This window comes from Leptonotus elevatus, chromosome 10 (genome assembly GCF_054856555.1).
Source record: "Leptonotus elevatus isolate MCC_2025b chromosome 10, RoL_Lele_1.0, whole genome shotgun sequence".
NCBI lineage: Eukaryota > Metazoa > Chordata > Actinopteri > Syngnathiformes > Syngnathidae > Leptonotus > Leptonotus elevatus.
In genome coordinates, this window is record NC_141248.1 from 11,724,159 (window position 1) to 11,744,655 (window position 20,497).

General features: G+C 38.2%; 1 long non-coding RNA gene across 1 annotated transcript; it reads right to left on the reverse strand.

Moving 5' to 3' along the window:
• Window positions 1-861: 861 nt before the first annotated feature.
• On the reverse strand, window positions 862-19,887 carry LOC147167052 (uncharacterized). The gene is made up of 3 exons (XR_015096383.1): window positions 19,824-19,887; window positions 18,221-18,300; window positions 862-1,446 (listed from the first exon to the last, which is right to left on the reverse strand). It is a non-coding gene; the product is annotated as an uncharacterized LOC147167052 (long non-coding RNA).
• Between the last annotated feature and the right edge of the window lie 610 nt (window positions 19,888-20,497).

A 20,497-nucleotide genomic window follows, 5' to 3' on the forward strand; every position in this document is an offset into this window, starting at 1 on the left:
GGTGTCCACTGAGGGGCTGTCAGAGGCCAATTACCTGAATCATGGCCGCCTCAACTTAAGTTATTCTTTCACTTACCCTTCTCCTCTTGCAGAAACCTTGTAGTCTATTCATCTTCTTTATAGGCCAGGTTAAAGCTTCAGATGAAAATATCGAAGATTTAAAATCATGGCGATACAAATGAAAAGTGAATGATGAGTTGCCGAGTACCAGATGTGGCGATGTTGGTTGTGAGGTTAAGGACCTAAAAGGAAAAAAGAAATCTTCACCAGAGCATAAAAAGAATGAAAATAAAAACACAAAGTAGTTTAAGTAGAAAACTTTCAAGTTGGACCTGCGAGTCCACCTTTTGACATTTTTACCATCATGAGATTCTTTGTGTTCTCTTGCGTGTGTTATGAAAAATGTGTAGTTAAACAGCAACGTTTTGCTTTGGGCACCATCTGTCTTTCAAAATGTGTACTTCACTTTCAACCACAATTCCATTATTCACTTGCAAAGAAAGACCTTCGACGCCACCAAGACAAAAGTCAACTTTGTTTAAATGAACCAAGTAGATATTATTTGCAGAAGCTTTTCTTTTTAATTATTATTGCTTGATACATGCACTTCAAAATTACAAGGGCAGATTCGCTTTTAAATTATTAATTACACTGATTTCACCATAAAATACCAATGCAAGCATGTTTTACCGCTCTACCCATCGTTTCAAGCATAAGTAACACATAGATATCAGAAACTAGAATTACATTTACACATATTGAAACAACATATTGAATGTCTGTGCAAATCTTCAACATTCACAAGACGAAAATATACAATATAGCCTACATGACTGTGAAAACATTCATATTTCTGGTGTTGGGATTTGGGTGTAAAAGTAATGTGAAAATGCATTTTGTTTCGTAGAAAATAACAGAAAAATGACTGACTTTCGAAATCGTAAAACTTCATATAATGTACTGGCAATATTTCAAGTTGCATTGTAGTCCAGCTTATTGTGAAACCAACAGACGCAGGTAAGGTACAGTTTAGCTTACCGATAGCTAGCCAAACATGAAATACCTGTAAGCTTCATGTCAGTTATGGAGACTGGAAATTAATAGGAATAGGCTTCTTGAAAAAATAAAAAAAGACACATTAATGTAAATGGATTGAACTTCATAAAGCCAAAATGTAGTGTAAAAAGTCATTTTCCCATTCAAGCGCACACTAATATATGGTATGTGAGAAGACAGATCAGTGCCATGCCAAGGGGGCAGTGCCCTGACAATCCACCTGATGGGGGCGATTCCACACCCATCCCGCCAATTATCGCTTCTTGGGAAGCATCAAAACATTTGAAGGAGCATCCTTCGAATTCTTCTTCTTTGAGGTTGATTATCAATTTGGTTAATTTTTGGCAGCACCACCATTCGCCAGAAGAAGGACTTTAGAAGTTGGCACCTCTGCAAACCAGGGATGGAAAGTAAGACCATCACATTTGGTGGACTGCTATAGAGCAGGGGTTCTCAACCATGGCCCTCAAGTACCGATTTCCATGTTTCCAACAGCCAACACAGATATTTCAAACGATCAGCTAATCAGCAAGCTCTGTAAGAAGCCTGATAACGATCCTCAGCCGTGTTGGCTGAAGGAGACTTGGAAAACAGGCTAGATAGGGGTGCTCGAGGACCGGGTTTGAGAACCACTGCTATAGAGTACCTATATTTGATTTGTGGATGGTTGTTTTAAAAAAGTTTTTGAAGAAATACACAACATTTGTAAATAAAAAAAATGCATAAATTAGGGATCGGCAAGTATCCAATACCAGGCTTATTTTAAGTATAAGTATTCGTGACAGTGGCCAATTGCAGTTGTCTTACAGTCAGGAACTAGAAATGAGAAAATAGAGAAATAGAAAGTTGCCATAAATGTTATGCAATCTTCAGGGGATAAATGCTATCTTGTGATTTATAAGTGTTTCTTTAAAACTATCTGTCATTGTTTCTTGGGGGGGATTTTATGTATCCAAAGTACTAGTGGTATCGGTGCTTGGTATCGGTATCGGTAACTACTCAAGAGCTGAGTGCTGGCATCGGTCTTGGAAAAAAAAGTGGTATTGAACATCCCTATATTAATTAAATAAATAAATAAATAAATAACACAAAAAGGAATTAAAACTAAATTAGAATTAATAAAAATGAACAAACCTTCACATTAAAACTAACAAAAATAAATAAACTACTGTATAATGAAAATTCCAAAACTATTAAATAACAGGTCTTACAAATGATATCCAAAACTGATCACGTACAATATAGATTTTGTATTAATTGAACAATGTGTTTCCATCTTTCTGTGATATCATTTTTCAAAGCCAATAATAATAATCCCTTGAGCTGCGACTGCTCCTCTGATGCACTCATAAATGTTACCTCGGTGCAGCAAGGAAAGATTTACAGCCCATATACAGTGCACGCACACACATGTGGCTCACCATACAAAACACATGCCTCACCTCTCCACCCCTGTGCATGTGTGTGTGAGAGCAGGTAGGACCATCTGTGGCATAGATCACAGACAGATGTGCACAGCTGCACCTCCGGCCCAGATCACCTTACATAAATACTTTACCATGTGAGGGATTCATTTGGCCGCATTAATTGACGGTAAACTTGCGCCGTAACGACGGCCCCACACTAATGCAGGCTAGAAAAAAAGAAAGGAAAAAAACGCGCGCGCACACACACACAGTCCTGCATCACAGGTGGCTTCCTTCACTCACAGAAGCAATGAGTGGGTAACCGGTGGTAACTGGACGCTGATCAAAAGGAAGATTGACATAAATAAAGAGCCTGCAGGAATGCATTGTGCAAACAAAATATGAGCTGGGCCCCCAAACATTCCCCAGGGGGGAGGGCTGAGGGGGTGAGAGAGACGGGAGGTGGAGTCCAATACTTCACTTTTTCTTTTTTCTTCCCTCTTGTACTCCTGTCTTTCATTTGCCGCCTCAGTGACTGTTCAGTCAGATTCAAAACGAGAACAGGACGGCGGCAAAGGCAACAGATGTGAGAGATGCTTCCTTTTTCGGCAGCAAATAAGATATTAAAACAGATGTTTTGAGGGCACGATGGAGTCGATTTCACCCCTCCAGTGACTGTCTAATGTTCTGTCACCTTTTGTTGTCACTTCCAAACTGGACCAAACCTCCTCTATGGCAGGCTTGATATTTAATCCTCGCTCAATGAACCTTTGATATGGTAGCCGTCACCTAAAGGCCCTTGAGGTCTGCGTACACACCACACACACACACACCGTCACAGACACACACAGAAAACTGCTCTGGGGAGCTTCCATGTATCTTTTGGGTGTCTGTTTGTCTCCATGTAAGGCTTTAAATCTAGAGAGGAAAACAAAGTGGCATAGTCCATGTGGCCATACACACACACACACACACACACACACACACAAATGGTCATAACACTACCATAAGAGGAGTTTACTGTTGGCACTGCATGATCAACCAGCGCTGGGACATTTTTAGTTTTTCTTTCCAAAACAGAAGCAAAGACCACATCGCTAAAACTAAAAAGACTCACGGTCGAGAGTAGACGTCTGCCAAGGTGAACTGATTGTGCTTATCAACACAAGGGATTCCTAAAACAAATCTTTTCGTTGAATTTGTTAGTATAAAGCAGGGGTCACTGACCTTTTTGAAATTGGAAACTACTTCTTGGGCACTGGTTAATGCCAGACGCCAGTTTGACATACACTTCTGAAATAACAAATTTGCTCAAATAACATTTGCATATAAAATATATGAATATACTAGACGTTAGTATTAATAGTAATAGTCATCTAATACTGATAGTATTGATTATTTTAGTTAGGAAACATATAAATATCAATCAGAAACACTTAATTCATATAAATCTCTGCACCTTTACATTTTCAAAGGATCATTTCTACAACATTCCTGGGAAATCACAATGTGCCATCACTTGTGAGCTGTTTTTAAAACAGCCCTACAGGCTACTCATGTGGTCCATGTGGTGCAACATTTTGGGGGACCTGTGGCGTATGAATTCAATAAGTAAATAAGTATAAAGTGCAATCGTATTTATTAACGGTCCCATGCCATCTTTGATGTCTTTTTATCAAGTTTACAACATAATTTGGGTTGGAAAAGCCCAGCCAGCATGCAATTTTTCCAGGTTTTCTATTTGGTCATATCTGTCTGGCAGACTGAGACAGACAGGTTACTCATTATTATGCAATATGTAAATAAGCTTTGCTCCAATTGGCTAGCTGTTTTCCCCCACCGTCCTCCCATGGAGCACAGCATCTCATCCATAAAACTTGTAAACACACCCGGCCCAGGGCACCAATTTTCTCAAGCCCGCAATGGAGCGAGGCCCAGCCTCACCTCGTGGCCACGCCCCCTCGCAGTATTAAATTGACATGGAGAAGGACTGTGGGAGTAGTGTACATGCAGAACGTGTATTTGCGTCCTTCGTGACACACGCACCGGAGACAATTTCTTGAAAAAGAGAGCGTGTGTATAATGTGTGGCTAATGAGTTTGCTAGCTTGGTTCAACGTCAAGTAGACAACAAAAGACAGCTGTAAACAAGTAGGACATAGCAGCAAGGTTAACGAGAAAACTAAAATTAAAATTAAAACATTTTGTTAACGAAATAAAATAAAAACAAAAAATATTAAAAAAAAAACGAAAACTAACTGAAACTACATTTTATGTTTACAAAACTAACTAAAATTATAGTGAAAATGTCCATCGTTTTAGTCTTTGGTAACGTTATTAACTTAATGTACGAGCCTTTGGGGATTATTTTAAATGTGATTTTAAGTATATTTATTTCAATATTAACCGGAATAAGGACGTTTGAAAGTGTGTCACGGAAGTGATGTCATCTAGCAGCAGCCCGCTAGGTAAGAAATGTGTTACTTTTTTCATTTTACCATGGTGTTTATTAAATATTGCGCACAAGTAATACACTTAAAAAACAATACTGAAACTAACTAAACTAAAACTAAGCATTTTTAAAAATTACTAAAACTAATTTAAAAAACTAACAGAACCACCCAGAAAACGGACTAAAACAAAAAAAACTCCCAAAAAAAAAACCTAACTAAGATGAAAATTCCAAAACTATAATAACCCTGCTTAGCAGATGCGCCAATTTCCTCACTCACATTTTTTTGTACGATCCCAGTATTGGTAGCATGAGTTATCAAAAAGTTCCCGTTGCTCATGACCAGGGACGATCCTGACTCCGCCATTGTTGTCTGTGAGAAACGACGCATATCCTCCATGTTTATTGGGTCTTCTTGCCATACCGAATACTGAATTTCACAACAAAGCAGAATTCAGATCTGCTCCTTTCAAATGGCAAACTGCGTAGATGAGTTTGATTTATGTTGTGCATAAAACAGTCGGGGGGGGGGGTAATTGAGTTTGATGGAATGGGATATTTAAAATAAATGAAATGAAGGCACTTTGCCAAGTCTCAAGGGGCATTATGATGAAATACGCCTCTCAATATCTGCGCTTTTGCAATGGGAAAAGTTTTACAAAAAATACTTTGCTCAGATCAGTGGTTCTGGGAAAGATAATAAGCAACAAAGTCAACTTTATTGGACTTTAGAATTGTTTGAGTTTTATCATCTGTCCCAAACCATTGGGGAGAAGTTGTTGAGAAGCAAGTGATATATTGAAGGAGATGATAAAAGACAACTTCAAATCTGCTGGGACAACACACACTTCTTCATCTGTCGACAAACTCTCAATAGGGACTACCAAAAACCTGTCAAGCACCTGTTCACCCTCAATTCTGTTTACTTCCGGATGTTTGGGAGTGTGCTTGCCCTGGAGCAAGGTATAGCACCCTGGAAAAGGGTGAGAAAGCCCTCAGGTGGCTGCGGCGGTCTTCAGGGGCAGAGGAGGGGGTAAATCCCTCCAGGGGTGCCCCAGTTCTAAAATAATTGAATATAATGTGCAGTGTCTCTGGGGTGACTGGACACACGGGACAGGTGGAAAATGAAAATAAAGCGCAGAGGGGAATCTGGGATTCTCACCCTTATGTCTGCACAAGGAAGAAAAAAACAGCTTTGATGAAGGGAGAGGAGGCAAAAAGTAGGAACGGGCTTGGAAGAGAGGAAAGAAAAACAAGGAAAGGTAAATCTAATTACAGGGGCCAGATATGGCAGCAACGTCAGTTAACACTGAGACAATAAACACAACTCTCAGGCAAGCATGCTGCGTCTGTTCACGTGTGTTAGTTCGTGTTTGTGCGCGCATGTTTGTGTGTGCGTGTGTTCATGTGAGCGATAGGCACAGGAGGAGGGCAAGAGGGAAAGACGAGCCCTTGTTTGTTTGTACGTGACTGTTTCTCAGGCCCCGAATGCTGGCATTCCAGAGCCGCACAAACACTCACAAGCGCTGACATTTCATCATAGGCGAGGTCAGGTCTCAGCATAGGCCCTGTGGCAAAGCTATAGTACAGCACTCCTGTTGCACAAAAAAACAGATGCCTAGCAATAAAGCGTTAGTTTCACAAAGACATTAAGCACACTTAGAGGACCTTGGGTCTGTTATGACGTTCCCCGGGAAGGTTGTAGTCAGACTCAGGTATGTGTTAATGATATATATGTGTGTATATGTGCCTTTTTGAGTTAATTTGTTGTACTCTCTCAACAGGTGGCAGCACATAGGGCCGCCGCTAACCAAAATTGCACAATTTCATGCCCCAAAATTATTTGACTGATTCTAAATCATTATTTATTTGGATATTTAGATTTTTTTCAGATTTATATTGATGTTTTATATATTTTTTATTTATTAACTAATTTATTTATTTATTATTTTGGCTGCCGAAAAATGGCAAAAGTGCAACGGTGAAGTGCAAACTGTAAGGACGCCTGTTTTCAGTGCCCCAAAACTAGATAGGCCCCAACAAGTTAATCCTGAATATAATCATTTTAAAGCTTGGTGGCAGTATGCAGGGCCGCTAACCAAAATTGGGGCCTGCCCAAAATTATTTGACTGATTTTAAATCTTTATTTATTTATATATTTTTATTTTTTATATTTTATTTATGTATTTATTTATTTATTATTTGGGTTATTATTCTGTTTTCAGTGTACCAAAACTAGTTAGCCCCCAACAAGTTAATTCTGAATATCATAATTTTAAAGCTTAAACAGGTGGCAGTATGCAGGGCACGCCGCTAACCAAAATTGGGTCCTGCCCAAAATTATTTGACTGATTTCAAATCTTTAGTCATTTATATATTTTTATTTTTTATATTTCATTTATATATTTATTTATTTATTATTTTAGCAGATGAAATGTTTTTATTAAGTGCAACGGTGACATACAAACTGTACGGACGCCTGTTTTTAAAGCTTAAACAGGTGGCAGTATGCAGGGCACGCCGCTAACCAAAATTGGGTCCTGCCCAAAATTATTTGACTGATTTCAAATCTTTAGTCATTTATATATTTTTATTTTTTATATTTCATTTATATATTTATTTATTTATTATTTTAGCAGATGAAATGTTTTTATTAAGTGCAACGGTGACATACAAACTGTACGGACGCCTGTTTTCAGTGCCCCAAAACTAGTTAGCCCCCAACACATTATTCCTGAATATCATCATTTTAAAGTTAAAAAATAAAATAATTAAAATAACTTTAAAAAAACAGTTTGACCTACATCAAGGCCGAACAGTACAACAATAACAACAACAAAATCCAGCATCTGCACCTTTATCAGGAATCTCGCCAATGTTTCAAGGATTCTTTCCTCAGCCCATGTGCCACTTCCACAATGTTTAGTTTAGTTTCAGGGCTGGTGCATAGTGGACAAAAAAAAGTCATTGATTGCGTATTCGATCCCAGGATGTCATTTTCCTTCTGAGTCCAGGGAGAAATGCCACAGTTGAACTAAATTCCATTACCTTTATATTTATCCAGATTCTCACCAAAATGTAATTATTGGAATTGATTTCTGAGCATCTACATGAACCATTACTCTCCCAAATGTCCCAACTTAGTGATTTACAGGAATCCCCCAGCCCTCCCTTGTTGTGAATGATTTAGAATCCTAACCAAGCAACTGACAAACCAAGCAAAAAAGAGTTTTTATGCTTGAAAGTAACAAAGGAATCTCACATGAGGAGATTAGAACGCCAAGTCAAACACAGAGTTTGGCAAAAACTACCTTTGTTGGGGTTCCTAAAAAGTACATTTTCAGCTATTGTGCAATGAGTCGCCAGTAAAAAGGTTCAGACTTATTCATGAACAGTGCTTTAAAACGTAACATTTCACACTTTAGCACACTTTGTCATATCTTTCCCCCTCCCATCCATCATGTTTGTTCCAACTTCAGTCTCGCAGCAAGACTCACTCACTCACACCTGCCTGCTTTGTCTGTGTGTGCATGCATGCATGAGTGTGTCAGTGTAACCTAAACACTTGTAAGAGGAGCTTTTTACAAAGCACTCAAAACAAACCGCTGCCTCACGCAGCCACTATCTGCCTCGGAAAAAGAGTAAGAATTGCTCTTTGCTGAAACTGAATGCTTCATAGACAACGATCCAGTCTGTGCACATACACACTCCACCCATTCCAGGAGGTCAGAAATAAGGAGGGGCAGGTGGGCAACAAGCTGTCGTATTAGTGCGCTTTCAGCGTGGATGAAGAATGGCCATAAAAGGTAAAACCATCATGGTCAAGACTGCTTACTGTAAACAAGCTGCGAGGAAGTGGAGAGGGTGAGAGATGCCATCTGCAGAGGTGAAGAAAATGAAAAAAAAAAAAAAATCACGAGGGAGGGTGAAGACATGACACACAAAGGCAATATTAGAAATTTAAAATAAACTGATCTTCCACATCTTTGGGTGGTGGATGTGGTAAGTGGTCAAAAACACGGCCTGTTACTGACTTAAAGATTGATTTCCTCAAAGGAAAAAGGGAAAAAACTGGCACAGCCAACTGCCATTAGGTCCCATCAACATTGGGTCTAAATTAACTCTTGTCTTCAAGAAAGTGCTTTTAAGTTCTACAGGACCAGAACTGGAACAACATTTTAACACTCATCAGATTCAAAAGGTTTTATGTATTTTACTACGCCTTGCAAAAGTATTTGCACCCATGAACTTTGACCTTTTGCCACATTTCAGGTTTCAAAGAAGATATACAATTGGAATTATTTTGTGTAGAATTAACACCAAATGGGACTCAATTGAGAAGTGGGGGGAAAAAGAATATTTTAAGTATTTTTTATTTATTTTTTACAAATAAAAAACTGAAAAGTAGCACGTGCGAAAACATTCGCACCCTTAAGTTAATACTTTGCTGTGATTACAGCTGCAAGTCTTTTGGGGTATGTCTCTATCAGTTCTGCACATTCTCCCACGCAAAACAGCTCCAGCTCATGTAGATTACAAACAAGTGGACTCTATGATCACCAATCATGTTGGATTATTCCAAAATCGTTCAGGGAACTTCTGGAGTCAGTTGGCTGCACTGAGAGAAAAGGGGGTGTATAATTTCGCACACCCCACTGTTTAGTTATTTTATATATATATATATATATAGTATACATTTCATTCCACAATTTTACAAAGGGGGGCTAATACTTTCGCAAGGCATTGTATCTTATTTTGTTATGCCTTGGGCCATACCACGGCAAAGTGGCACCAATGCAAAATGTGATGACTAGTCTACTTTAGAAGAGAAATTAGAACTTATTGCAATGTAGCTTAGCAACCCAAGTGGTGTGTCTGTTTCGGCTGCTCAACAAAAAATGGCTGAAGCGACCATATGTCGAGATCAATAACAAAAGAAGAAGAACAGAACAGACAACAGAACTTCAGCTGTATTCTGTCTTCCTATGACGAGACTCAAAAGGTCAACATAATCACTCACATTATTTGTCACGTTTGTAGGAGTTAGAGTTGAGTACACCATTCATTATTTTTTTTTCTTCATAAAGTGGTTAACTTGTATTCACGTTAAGAATATTTATTTAAAAACCAAAAGCAAAAAGTGTCAAGCCTACCTCTCCACTTCCCAATACACTGAGCCAATGACGTCAGAGGTCTAACCCTGTTTGCCAAGGAATCTGTCATGTGTGAATGCTTTTACGTGTTTGTGTTCTTATTAAATTCACAGTTGAATTGACCTCAACCAGTAAACACACACACACAAACACACGCGCACACTATAATGTAGCAATGCAAAATGGAAAAACATGTCAGACTGTTAAGTGTGAAAGTAGACCTCCACCACTGAATAGAGTAAACCACAGCAAATGAAGAGATGCATCAGGATGGAAGAGTATGAATGGAGGCAAAAGTGTCGAACAGGGTGAGGCTGATTTGTGTAATGCCATTGTTGAAATTGACTTTTAAATGCATTATTACATTTTTGCACTCACGGAGAAAGAATACAGAGGGTCTGGTCTATCTATTTTCTGCTTAATATGACTAACAAAATAATGTACTTGAAATGTAAAAGCAAATAGAAGAGAGCAGATAGGAGCCCTTCTGGAAGGAAGAAACACATTTCTGAGGCACACAAACAAAGTGCCACAGACCTCACTAACGAGCTTAAGAGAATTACTTGTAACTTGGTCTTTCAGGTGCTACAATTAGGAGAAAATGGACAACGTAGTTAAAAAAAAACAACCTTTGCATCCCTTCCAAGTACACTCCATCTTCGATAGTTTGAATAAGTAAATGGAAATAGTAATGTAGTGCAAAACAAGACAACTTTACACGAGTAAAACAAAAATAAATGGTGTACTCACCACTACTTCAAAGCACCTGATGGATATGCTGACAAAGATGCAGTGGGATATTGTGCCTGGAAGGGGAGTCTCTTCATATCAAGACAAAACAACACGGACAGAGTGAACATTCTCATTCTTTTATTATTGATGTCCATTTATTATTATTTTGGCCATATTGTACTGAGCAGCCAAGACAGAGACGCTTGCAATTCATTCCTAAATATCACATTTTTTCTTTGCCATCACATTATGCGTCATGACATCATTGGAAAATATTTAACCCAACGATTCATTGAATTTATAGGTGTGTTTTTTTGGACGTTCAAATTTTGAGGTTCCACTGTATTGTATTGAATGAGCAATGAGCAAACCACTTAGCATGCTCCTCCTCTTGTGTGTAGGTGGAAAAAGAAGACATTTTACATTCATGGGGCCAACACAAAGGTAATGAGGTCAGAGGGCCAGATTTGGTCTGTTATTGAAAGATCAGGGATCCATTTATATGAAGTGTTACTTTAGGCTACTATACTGTTAAGTGTATGGCACAAAATCACTATTTATTTATGTATTTATTTATTACATTCAACTTAAGTGGAATGACAACAGCACCAGAAAGAGTCATGACAGTTTCAGATGCAACGCACCGTTAGATTAGTGATGAACAATGACTATGAGAAATGTAAAAAATAATAATAAATAAACTTAAAACTGTACAACCTCCAGCGGCCATGCAAATATACCGCAATGAGGCAATGATCAGCATTGACCTGAACGCTCTAGTGCTGTTGCGATGAAGCGATGTCATGACATCAATGATTTACTGTCCATAACCGTGCCTTTACTGTCTTTGCAGAAATAGTCCAATCAACTAGGGGTTGAACCGATTAGGCTAATATGCAAGGCTATACTCAAATACAATAAAAGCACAAGTGAAATAGAAACAGAATGAGAGAAATGCTTACATTTTTGGAGCCTGTCTACGACGTTCTGTCTTTTGACATACTATGCTATAGAACACAAGATAAGACTAAACGGCTCGTTTAAAAAAAATAAAGTGTGCCGGTCCATCGAAATATGACTAAACATGAAACAGGTCAGTGGCACACAAAAAAATGTTTGTAGGTAGGCCGACTGCTGTGCTAAGCTGAATATATATATATCAATGACGTCATACATTAATCGACTTCAACTCGACTTTCATCACATGATCATCGTTTACCAAAAGTCGACCCCGATTTGCACCTGATGAAAAATACTAGCCCAACTGTCCAGAGGAAATGTTCTCACATGGATCCTTGAGAAATTGAAGTTAAAAATAAACAAAACAATTTGGTCATATTCGCATTCACCAGACCTAATTGTGTGTATGACCCCTCGCATCTGAAGATGCAGCTGAAATGAGCAGTTCTGCTCTGCTCTACAGCTAACTGTCACAGGCTTAGCGCTACTTTTTAAATTCAGGATTTGGACACCGAATATGCTGTTTACAACACATGCAAGATTCCTATTTTCATTCCATCGAGCAAGCACCCATGGAAGAGTTTCACAATTACTGTCAAATAAAAACATACAGTTTCACTGATTTGGAAACTTTTGGATTGTCGGCAGCACATTCCTGGAACACTAATGCACATCAGTTCTCTCATGAGTAAATCAGAGCTTCTTGCCTGTCAGCACTTTATCGTTTCTTTCATGACACATACACGGCGGCCGCATCCAGCACCTTTTAAACATACAATTCGAAGAACATGTGGATTGTTCAGTATTCACAGAAGATATGGTCAAACTATGTCTTAAATTGGGACTGTGCAGTAAATCTAATCTAGGAGAGAGAGGATCATCACCATCAAGATGACTATGCTGGCGCTCTCATATTTCCCAGATTGTTGAAATGTGCTTTTCTCTGTGGACACAAATACTGACGCTGTGTTTTTCCTCAAATGAGTAAGCTGTGGTTTTAAAAGACCATGCAACAAAACAGTCATTAGTCATTCATTTCTTTGGAATTCATCATCACATGGGATTTCACGGTGATAGTTTTTCTAAAATGTTGCATATTTGGATGAGAGGTTTGTAAGAACTGGGGATTTCCGATAACACTTACCACTAGTACCTTTGATACATACATTTTCGGGGGGGGGGGGTACAAATGAAACAATGACCTAATTATTGAAGAAATACATATACAACAATATAGCATTTTCCTTAAAATTGCATGAAATTTATGACAATTTTCTATTCTTCTAATTTCTAATTCCTGTTCGTAAAATGATGACCACAAGAGTACCAAGTACCGATAACTTAAAATAAGGCATGATAATTTAATGAAAGCATCCCTTGAAGAAAATAATGCACCTTCCAAAGTCAAATGCTGTTAAAGCACTTTACCCAAAACGGTATATTTTCTAGGGTTGTTTTTTTGTTTGTTGTTGTTGCTATTTTGTGATTCTTCCGCATATAAGTGAAGAGAAGAATGATTACTATTTTCTTGCTACTCTATATGAACACTAAGAATTTTAACATATTAGTAAAAGATGGTTAAAATTCTTGTGGAAAATTGTTCTGTAATATGAACAAATTGGAGCTAGACTGAACAATTTTGATTTACTTAAACTCTTTCACTGCCATTGACGGCTATAGACGTCAAAAATTCATTTAAACTATTTCTTTTAGTTTAACATTTTTTTGTTAACAAGAGTATGAAAACCTATGAAAAAAATGTATTGTACATTTAGAACAGACATAAAATTTGTGATTAATGAGTTAACTATTGAAGTCATGCGATTAATTAAAAAAAAAATTCAATCGTCTGACATCCCGAATTATTTTTATAATATTTTCTTTCTTTTTTTTATTCGGGGCATCAAGCGATTAAATTTTTTAATTGTAATAAATCACATGACTTCACTGGTTAATCAAAAATGTTATATCTGTTCTGTTTTTCTAGGTTTTCATACTCTTGTTAACAAAAGTGTCACATTTATAGTCGTCAATGGCAGTTAATGAGTTAATTCAGATGGCAAGTGAAATAAAGGGATGCGGATACAAATGCAGGTGGATGTATCTTATAAGCAGATGTAGAATTCATGAAAATATAACTTTCTGGAATTGAACTTCACCCTGAAAGCTGTTTTTTAACACGTGCTCTTAAATATATAGCTCGCTGAATGACACTTTTACAGTTTACATAGGAATACAGGTGCACCCTAAGCAGCAGCCCCACGTGCACGCTCGCTCATACACAGTCCCATAGCTCCAGTACAATCAGCATGTTTAGACAAAGTGTCAAGAAAAGCTGGCTCACTCTGACAAAAAGCACCGGGTTAAATTAGGAATTCCAGGACGACGCACTGAATGGCGTAAACTTCATCATCCTTCTCATAACTACACACACACACACACACACACACACAGCGTTGTCCTCATCTCGTCACTGACGACGACTGATGATAGAGCCGGAGGAGACGGGGACAGAGGAGTCAAACAAAGCGGAGAAATATGAAGACAGGAGGAAACGGAGAGCCAAAATAAGCGAGGAGGAAGCAGAGCGATGGAGTACAGGATGAAACTGACACATATTAGAACAAGCAGGACACACAGAGAGAGATTTCCCTTCCTGAGAGCTCATATACAGAGATTAGTGGGGGCGGGCGAGAAAAATGAAGAGAGCGTTGCCTTTCTTGACAAAAATTTTTTTTTTTAAACTGCACAGAAAGGCGAAACTTTTTAAACCCTAAAACCTTTCTTATCACAGAGTCTTCTTCCATAAATTTACATTACATTATTAAGTTACATGAAGTGACTGAAATGCAATCGTTTGGCTTTCATTTGTGAGCCTCTAGCAAGGGCTCAAAAATATTTGGACAGGTGGCTCACTCGGAGTTTAATTGTCTTATACGGTTAAAGAACAGTCTGGAGCTCGTATCAGACGTTGATTATTGTTTGACTGGAGCTACCAATGTGGAGTCAAAGTGTGACCGACAAAGATTATTGGTGCAGTATTGATGATAAGAAAGAAAGCAATGGTTCAACATTGTCATGAAATTCTCGCAAACTTTAGGGGAAAAATGTGAGCATTGGGGGGGGTCTAAAGCATTGTCTTCAGCTGTAAAGTCCAAAAGAGGGTCTTTGAATGTATGTACAGTGTTCCCAGGGAGGGATTTACACTTTTTGAACACGTTACACTTAATATATTTAACTTTTGAAATGGAAACTGAAGAACACTGTAAAACCTTGTATTTCCGGTGGAGGTTCGAAGAAGAAAAAGAAGAAGATGAAGAAGGAGGAAGAGGAAGAGGAGAGGAAGAAGAAGGAGGAGGAGAAGTAGAAGAAAAAGAAGAAGATGAAGGAGGAAGAGGAAGAGGAGAATAAGAGGAAGAAGAAGGAGGAAGAGGAGAAGAAGAAGAACTGTACTTTACTTCCAGCGGAAGTTTGACCAAGACGAAAAAGAAGGAGACAAAGAAGAAGGAGTTAAGGTAGTAAGCTAGTATAAACTAAAAAGAAAAACTTTAACATAGCATTAAACATAACATTTCATTATCATAATGTGCTGCAGGACGTATAGCGCGCAGTCCGCTTGCATTAATTTTGGAACGCGGCCTATAATCAGCAACTTGTGCCTCAAATGTTTGCTGTCTGATGCACTGGACTCCGGTTCCCCGTAAACTATGGCACTGTAAAAAAACGAAATCCGTTCTGAGTTTCCGAACGGTCTGAGTGAAGCAGCGATCAACACGTATTTCCCAATGCATCCATGAAGAGGGAATGCAGATTTGGAGGGGGGCGAACATTGCTCTAATGGAAGCTCTAATGTTCATTGGTATTGTTTTTTGTAAAGCAAGTTTCCCTTAAAAAAAAACAAAAGAAAGAAAAAACTAAGAAAGACATTTTAGATTTAGGATGAAAAATAGCAAGATATAACTGCAATAGATGCCGATTTGGTCACAAATGAAAACCCGCAAAAAAGTGAATCCATAATAACTGAACCCCAAAGTAGCAAGCCAACGTTGTACTTTAACCATACAATCTGTAAATTTGTTGCATTTGTGTGTATCGGAAAGCCCCCAAATAGGCAATTTATTGGAATAATAAGGAATTACAATAGGGCCTTCGCACCACGTTTGGTTTAAAAATGCGTGTGTGTATATGTGACAAATGGTAAGCCTTGGTGGAGGTGGCGCAGAGTGCCTTACTTTGTCATCCTCTATTTTCCTATTTAGCTGTGAAAGCGTGTGATTTATTGAGTGCGGATTTTATTGTAAGATGTTATAATCGTTTAAACAAGCAGCATTTTCAACTGCTGTGAAAACAAGGCCACTCTCACCTTACCTTCTGCTAACAAATAAAGGTGTAATTGATGTGCAATCAGCTCCCAGCTCGACATTTTTGTTTTATGCCTCGCTGGAACGATTGTGACATTGGAATCTCACGGAATATTTTCGTGGATCTCCGGCGGGATTGGAGGTAAATTTAAGACGAGCAAAAAATGTTTTTCTTTTTCATTGCGCACGTATACACACAAAGCTCGGTGGCCTTAGCAGGTGTGTGTGTTTGATTTAGTTTGGTGAGAGAGCACTAAGGTGAGGGAAACTAATATTTCTCTTGAGAGAGATTGATGTGATCTGTTCACAAGCGTCATTGTTTGCGGATGATTTGCGAGAACAGCCTGCTGTCTGTGTGCGTCGCCGTACGTGCGTGCGCGTGTGTGTCAACAGCAGACCACGAGAATCAAGGAAAGAAATTGCTCTATTATTTTAGCCACTGCAACAAATCAGCCGCTTCACCTTTGTCCCTCTCAGTTGCTGGAGCGAACGCGGACAAACGCAGCCCGCGCACATGGGAGCGGCTGCTCGTTCGTGCACTGCATAAGCCCGCCCGAGTGAATAGACCCCTTTCACGTCCACAGATAAAGGAATGAAGGGCAATAAACTGTGTATACTTTAGTCACTAATACACTTGAGCTGTCCTTTCATGCTATTCAGCCAAACCATCTCTGAGGGGAAACATGGTCACACACTACTGAATATGAATAGGAAAAAATGTTAGTATCGCTGGATTGTTTATTTGGCGTGACGCCACTGTTAACGTTTCCTTAAGTGTCAATGTTAATGTGAAATAAAATGGAACCGCCTAATTGGAATGTAAAAGTAATGCAAAGAATTCATTTCCAAGTAACATTTGAACAAATCTGTCCAACATAACAAGAAAAAACTAAAAAGACAGTAATAAAGTAAAATTACTCACTTTTTAAAGACAGTGAGTATCTTTAGATTCAGTTTTTTGGAGTTATATAATGCTTTACGCAAACAATTTCTCAATATGAAGATGGTCTTCCTAAAAAAATATGCAAGAAATTTCTTCCTAAGAATGTGAGTAAATTCAAACGGCTTTGTACTCCGTCCCTCCTGACTCCAATGTATTTATGTGATAGCTGCACAAAATGCATTTTCCGAGACGAGCCTCCACAAGTAAACAACCGATGCATCCTTGGTTTAAGCTAGCTGGCAAGAAGAACATTCAAGGATTCTTGGTTTATTCATACTTTCAATTGGAACAGTACTTGGGCGGCGACTGATTACGTTTCACGAGACCACAAGCACGTGAAAACGTGTAAGAACGGAAATTGAGGTACGGCTAACACTTTAAGCAACAGGCCACTGACGAAATTTTACTGCAGTTTCATGCTAAAGACTTATTTCGGCAATAGTCGCCATTACACAATAACGTTGGGTAGGAAAAGAGTAAAAATAGACATTTTCAACACTCCAGTCTTTTTCTGTGTGTGACGGCATAAAGGTTAGGAGATTTGATTTAAAAATCATCTAGTATGTGTTTACTATTTTTAGAGCTTTGCTGTTGAACAACACATTACACCACACACAATATCGTCATCGCAAATGTCTTCCTCCAAAATAAAAGCAGAAGACTGAACTCACTGTTGACCACACACAAGAATATGTGATCGTAAATAGTGAACAAGATTACCATTCCTGATCGTCAACCCATGCTGTTTTCTGAGCAGATCATCAGGAAGGAAAAATTCCTTTGAACTCACGTCACACCACAGGATAATCGCTCAGGATAATCATTCGGAGACATCCGAGAATCAAGTATTTGCTGACTTTGATCAGTTTTTAATTTATTTTACATTTGTCAGGTTCAAGTTCATTCAGTGACCATTAAGGGGTTTTCTCTCTTGAACGCAACGGGAACAATTTTGTCAACTTGAGTATAGGACCAGTCTTATGTTGGATTTCATTCCAAATCAGTAAGCTTCTTAATGAAAGTTTGAAGAGAGGTCAGACGACGAAGAGTAAAAGCAAATCATCCTGTCGTCTATACAGTAGTAGCTACAATCACCATATTAAGCTTCAAATTGTAATGCAGAATAGAGATGTCAATAATTTAAAGTGATGCACTTACATGAATGACCAAGTTGTCATCAAGATGGCATTGTTCACTCGCGACAAGGGAGCAATGGGAGAGCATACTGCATGTCACACCTGTAAATAACCAAACAAGTCAATGACTGTCATATCCATTAGGTTTTTCTATTATTTTTTTTTCCTCAAAATGGTACTCTATATAATAGCTGAAAAACACTCATTTTCTATCTTGTCATTAAAAATCATTTATTGCTTTATTATTTATTCACTTATCTAAAAAATATATATATTGTGGTTAAGGGTATAGTTTATATTGCATCTCACATTATTTCTTTAATATATTTTTTTATTTGTTAAACATGTAATTACATTACAATGGTAAAAAGTAACAATAGAGTGAATGAAATAGAGCAAACTAATAAAACACGACTCAATAAAACCTCAACATAGGCGCTACACTGAGTAGCTGCCTACAAGCATACATTCTCATTATTAGATGGACGCCAACATGGCGGCGTACAGTAGCTTAGTGTACTGCTTTGCGGAGAAGAAGCAGAAACATATGGCATCACATCTGTTCCTCAGCAAATCAAGCTGGCTGGAGCACATTCAAATGAGACAGATGTTTGCAAGAGAGCTGCTTCTGGCACGACGTTCCCCACTTGTTTAGATGTTTCAAGATAAGTGAAGATGATGGGTGACTACAGTGTAGGTTACTGTTACATGTTAAAGGATGCGTTTGTATTCGATGCTCCAATAGAGTGAATCTGATCAAACACAATGCATGTTTCACAAATGAAATATAAGATAATAACATAATGGAAACAAAATTAAACTGTATTTTGGCTTTTCTTCACATCTAAGCTACGAAACATATTTTGGGGGAAATTAGGAGTAAGTCGAGTAGGCCCTAGCTAGGGGGGGGGGACACTCCAGATAGGTGAGAACATGCAAAATCCATAAAGGAAAGTTGGAGCTTAATCCAATTTAGGACAGAAAACTTATTTTTCGTGAGTTGCCAATGTTTACATATCATCTCAACATTATAATATTTTGCACTGTTTTTAAGCCTTTTCATACCAATCTCCATTAACACACACATCTAACTCTAAAATTACTTGTAATTTGCTGATAATGTTTTTGTTTTTTGTTTTTATAGTCTGCTGTTCATACACTTTTTTTTTTATGATATTGGGAGCAGGGAAATAAGATACTGCATTTTGTTTATATTCTGCTATTTTCATTCCAGCTAACAAAGGGGAAGCATTTATCTTTGTCGCTTATTATATCACAGCTCATTGTGTGTGATCACAGCGGTCTGTCTCTGTGGCACATCCCCCCACCGGATGAGACAGAACCAAATAAAAGCTTCATTAACTCACCACAATTAATACATTCATTTCACAAATCAGTAATCAAGGCTAGCGATAAGGCAGTGGCTAATACAATGCGGCACACATCACCTTAGTTGCATTGACTTCAGAATGCATTCATACAATGTGTTGTCTTTTACACCGCTTCTAATTGGGATAATTTGAGTTAACTATCCATCTAACTCGCTTATCTCTCTCTCTCTCATGTCATTTGACACCAAAATAAATAAATAAATAAATAAATATCATCATACAATTTATACAAACCTTGCGAACGGCAAGCTCACGATAAGATGTTAGCACTTAGCATTTCCTTGTTTCTCACCAAAAGTAGTGCCACAACAATGTCCTATTAAAATACTGCCCCTAGCGTTTGGGAGGGAAATATACACACTAAGTGCTGACATATTAGCTTGAGCCCATACGTCTCTGTTGGGAGCTTTGTTATCCATGTAACAGTGCAGGGAGTCAACGGGCCAAATATATAAAAAAATTCCCACTCTCAAGTGGTACACACAAATGTTTGTAAGTTCTGTAAACAATGTTAACGTCATCATGCCAGATGGTCTGTGAGACAAACTGGTGGTCTAAAAAAAAATATTCAATCACTGTATGTGTGAAAAAAATATCTGCCCAATCAATGCTGTTCTCATTTGAGAAGTTTCACCACTAACGGAAAATCGTGCATATGGAAATGCAAGTCAATTTTAAATTAATGTTGAGGGTAAAGAATGTTCAAGCCGCAAGTCAAAACTCTATCTACTTTTCCCAAGGAAGGCCAAACAGGTAGCAAAAAGTAAAACCAGCTTAAAATTAAAGGAGAATGTGAAACATTTGATTGCCGTAGCAAGTTAATTTCTATAGCAGCAATAGAGCATTTGTTAGGACTTTCAAGGAATTGTTATAAGCACAATGTCACTTTTAGTCATGTCTTCATGAAA